This window comes from Schistocerca americana, unplaced genomic scaffold (assembly GCF_021461395.2).
Source record: "Schistocerca americana isolate TAMUIC-IGC-003095 unplaced genomic scaffold, iqSchAmer2.1 HiC_scaffold_170, whole genome shotgun sequence".
In the NCBI taxonomy this organism is placed as follows: Eukaryota; Metazoa; Arthropoda; class Insecta; order Orthoptera; family Acrididae; genus Schistocerca; species Schistocerca americana.
Window position 1 is genome coordinate 227,501 of NW_025725791.1, and position 5,000 is coordinate 232,500.

The window sequence follows — 5,000 nt, forward strand, 5'->3', positions numbered from 1 at the left end:
AATATGTAAGCACCAGCATGGAACAACACCCAGTGCATCCTCTCCGCCACATTAGACAATCCACACTGTCATAACCAGACTGGGAGGTCCACTCAGAAAACAGAATATCCCACCCACCCGACAACCACCATTGCTCAGCCAAGCCACCAACACCCACACATGTCCTACACAGGGGTGCACCCAACATCACAATACTGCCTCCTCTCACAGCACACAAACAATGGCAGGAATGAAAGACACAGGTCTGCCACAAGCATGGAATGAGAGCGCCGCCTGTCATGAGCCAAAGGTGCATCCTGACGTGGCAAATCAGATGATGCCGCAGGCATCCACTTACTATAATCACAATCAACAAACCGGCCGCCCCGCCCCGCCCCCCATTAAACCTTTCCTTACAACAATGTGTACCTTAACCTAACCTATATCGTACCGTAACCTAACCTATATCGTACCGTAACCTAACCTATGTCGTACCGTAACCTAACCTATGTCGTACCGTAACCTAACCTATGTCGTACCGTAACCTAACCTATGTCGTACCGTAACCTAACCTATGTCGTACCGTAACCTAACCTATGTCGTACCGTAACCTAACCTATGTCGTACCGTAACCTAACCTATGTCGTACCGTAACCTAACCTATGTCGTACCGTAACCTAACCTATGTCGTACCTTAACCTAACCTATGTCGTACCTTAACCTAACCTATGTCGTACCTTAACCTAACCTATGTCGTACCTTAACCTAACCTATGTCGTACCTTAACCTAACCTATGTCGTACCTTAACCTAACCTATGTCGTACCTTAACCTAACCTATGTCGTACCTTAACCTAACCTATGTCGTACCTTAACCTAACCTATGTCGTACCTTAACCTAACCTATGTCGTACCTTAACCTAACCTATGTCGTACCTTAACCTAACCTATGTCGTACCTTAACCTAACCTATGTCGTACCTTAACCTAACCTATGTCGTACCTTAACCTAACCTATGTCGTACCTTAACCTAACCTATGTCGTACCTTAACCTAACCTATGTCGTACCTTAACCTAACCTATGTCGTACCTTAACCTAACCTATGTCGTACCTTAACCTAACCTATGTCGTACCTTAACCTAACCTATGTCGTACCTTAACCTAACCTATGTCGTACCTTAACCTAACCTATGTCGTACCTTAACCTAACCTATGTCGTACCTTAACCTAACCTATGTCGTACCTTAACCTAACCTATGTCGTACCTTAACCTAACCTATGTCGTACCTTAACCTAACCTATGTCGTACCTTAACCTAACCTATGTCGTACCTTAACCTAACCTATGTCGTACCTTAACCTAACCTATGTCGTACCTTAACCTAACCTATGTCGTACCTTAACCTAACCTATGTCGTACCTTAACCTAACCTGTATTGCGCCTTAACCTAACCTGTATTGCGCCTTAACCTAACCTGTATTGCGCCTTAACGTAACCTGTATTGCGCCTTAACGTAACCTGTATTGCGCCTTAACGTAACCTGTATTGCGCCTTAACGTAACCTGTATTGCGCCTTAACGTAACCTGTATTGCGCCTTAACGTAACCTGTATTGCGCCTTAACGTAACCTGTATTGCGCCTTAACGTAACCTGTATTGCGCCTTAACGTAACCTGTATTGCGCCTTAACGTAACCTGTATTGCGCCTTAACGTAACCTGTATTGCGCCTTAACGTAACCTGTATTGCGCCTTAACGTAACCTGTATTGCGCCTTAACGTAACCTGTATTGCGCCTTAACGTAACCTGTATTGCGCCTTAACGTAACCTGTATTGCGCCTTAACGTAACCTGTATTGCGCCTTAACGTAACCTGTATTGCGCCTTAACGTAACCTGCATTGCGCCTTAACGTAACCTGCATTGCGCCTTAACGTAACCTGTATTGCGCCTTAACGTAACCTGTATTGCGCCTTAACGTAACCTGTATTGCGCCTTAACGTAACCTGTATTGCGCCTTAACGTAACCTGTATTGCGCCTTAACGTAACCGATATTGCGCCTTAACGTAACCTATATTGCGCCGTAACGTAACCTATATTGCGCCGTAACGTAACCCACATTGCCCCTTAACGTAACCCACATTGCCCCTTAACGTAACCCACATTGCCCCTTAACGTAACCCAACACACGTTGGGCCTTAACCCAACACACGTTGGGCCTTAACCCAACACACGTTGGGCCTTAACCCAACACACGTTGGGCCTTAACCCAACACACGTTGGGCCTTAACCCAACACACGTTGGGCCTTAACCCAACACACGTTGGGCCTTAACCCAACACACGTTGGGCCTTAACCCAACACACGTTGGGCCTTAACCCAACACACGTTGGGCCTTAACCCAACACACGTTGGGCCTTAACCCAACACACGTTGGGCCTTAACCCAACACACGTTGGGCCTTAACCCAACACACGTTGGGCCTTAACCCAACACACGTTGGGCCTTAACCTGCTCTGTAATTGTCATACGACGCGTTAAATTAGTGTAGTGTTGCCTAACTGCAACCCCCGCAATATAGTTTGCTACTCGCACTGCCCGGTCCCCAGTGTATCGCTTCATGTTAAACACCTTGCAGCTATACACTGTAATGTGGATGGCAGCAGGACGTACATGCTCAATGCCCTTTGCAGTTGTTCATTGGCATTTGCAGTTGTTCATTGGCATTCGCATGTGCGAAGCACTTAGCCTACGCTGTGGTACGGCCTGTGTCAACTGTCCGCTGATGTTGTACGTCCAAATCACACACTGTACTGCACATTGGTCCTCATGTACTGAATGATACATCGTGGTACATGTGACCGTACAACGACTGCGCCAACAACGGCGAACCATGCGGTCCAAATGTTGTGCACTCAGCTACGTGTCGTCTCCCTATAAGAGCTGGATTGCAGTGTGGTATGCCCTGGATGGCGATCAGCATGAGCCGTCTGTTGATGTAGTGGCGCGTGTTGTCAGACGTAGTCGTCTCTTCTCACACACCGTGATAGCATGGTGCACTGCGTTCCACATCTGCGACATGCGACAGAGGCCGGTTGACAGTCGTTCGCGCAATGGACATCGCATACGTACGGGGGCCACCTTCCACGTGTTCGCGAAGCGTGCACATGTTGTTGCGTGTATGTGGGCAGACATAGTGTGTCGTGACACCTGACACAGGCATGCAACAATCGTTGAATTTGCAAATGGCGATGGACGCCTACGTTTGCTGGTGACGTTATGCAAATGAACAACTGGTAAACCGTTGTGGTGCGGTTGTTCTCGCTAGAGGTGAATCAGTGATGGCGACGATCGGTTGAGCTACCAACCGGTTGTTCCAGCGATACCCACCATGCCCACGAACGTGAATGGCATCTGGGTGTGAAGCGATACGCGGCGGTGGCTGGGTGGGACCGTCCCCGGCCGGTGAGGGGGGGCCTCCCGGCGTGCTGGCCGCGCGGTGCGTGGGCGCACGCGCTACAGCCGGCTGGTGGGGGCGGCCAGTGGCAGGCGCGCCGGCCGACGGAGGCGGCAGGCGGCGCAGCTGCGCGCCGGCGCACCCTGCACGCGGCGCCGTGCGGCCAAAGTAGGTCCTCGCGGGCCCGGTGCGAAGCGCGGTGGACATCTGCAGTGTGCTGGTCCGATTGAGGACTGTGTGCGCTGAGGATGCGCCGCCGCCCGGCGCTCGGCGCCGCGACGCCGTCTGCTGCTCGGTCGCCTCTGCGGTTCTCGCAGGTGGTTTGTATCGCAGCTGTGCGGACGTGTTGGCGCGTGCGCTGTGCTGGGAGAGTTCGCTTCGGCACCCAAGTGGGGCTTTTGTCCTTCTGTGGCGCTGGCGTTGGAGCTGCCGGTCACCGTAGGTGGCGCGTGTTGTCTCCCGCCGGCAATGCCACGACAGCACGCTCCCGGGCCTCTGTCGGCAGCGGCAAGCTCAGTTGGGAGCACGGGTGGTCGCACCTAAAGCGTCTACTCGCCAAACTCCGGGCGATTGCGCCTCTCTCGAACCCGACCAAGTACTTAGGACGGCGCTGCGCGCCGCCGGGACCTGAGAGGGTTTCGAGGTGTATTGTGCAGGGGAGCTCAGCCTCCTCCTGTTTGCAGAATAATTGAGCGGACGCTTGCGTGTTCGCGCGGGCCCCCGGGACACACTCCCGGGCGGCCGGCTGCTCAGCTCTAGTTGACGCAGCTCCCTGGTTGATCCTGCCAGTAGTCATATGCTTGTCTCAAAGATTAAGCCATGCATGTCTCAGTACAAGCCGCATTAAGGTGAAACCGCGAATGGCTCATTAAATCAGTTATGGTTCCTTAGATCGTACCCACGTTACTTGGATAACTGTGGTAATTCTAGAGCTAATACATGCAAACAGAGTCCCGACCAGAGATGGAAGGGACGCTTTTATTAGATCAAAACCAATCGGTCGGCTCGTCCGGTCCGTTTGCCTTGGTGACTCTGAATAACTTTGGGCTGATCGCACGGTCCTCGTACCGGCGACGCATCTTTCAAATGTCTGCCTTATCAACTGTCGATGGTAGGTTCTGCGCCTACCATGGTTGTAACGGGTAACGGGGAATCAGGGTTCGATTCCGGAGAGGGAGCCTGAGAAACGGCTACCACATCCAAGGAAGGCAGCAGGCGCGCAAATTACCCACTCCCGGCACGGGGAGGTAGTGACGAAAAATAACGATACGGGACTCATCCGAGGCCCCGTAATCGGAATGAGTACACTTTAAATCCTTTAACGAGTATCTATTGGAGGGCAAGTCTGGTGCCAGCAGCCGCGGTAATTCCAGCTCCAATAGCGTATATTAAAGTTGTTGCGGTTAAAAAGCTCGTAGTTGGATTTGTGTCCCACGCTGTTGGTTCACCGCCCGTCGGTGTTTAACTGGCATGTATCGTGGGACGTCCTGCCGGTGGGGCGAGCCGAAGGCGTGCGACGCGCCTCGTGCGTGCTCGTGCGTCCCGAGGCGGACCCCGTTGCAATCCT

The 5,000-nt window shown here is 52.2% G+C and overlaps 1 non-coding gene across 1 annotated transcript in view; it reads left to right on the top strand.

The window, feature by feature from the left end:
* Window positions 1-4,202: 4,202 nt before the first annotated feature.
* Window positions 4,203-5,000, top strand: part of LOC124571428 — a 1,910-nt gene continuing 1,112 nt past the window's right edge. The window contains exon 1 of the ribosomal RNA XR_006971858.1: window positions 4,203-5,000. This exon is cut by the window's right edge and continues 1,112 nt beyond it. This is a non-coding gene — a ribosomal RNA (small subunit ribosomal RNA).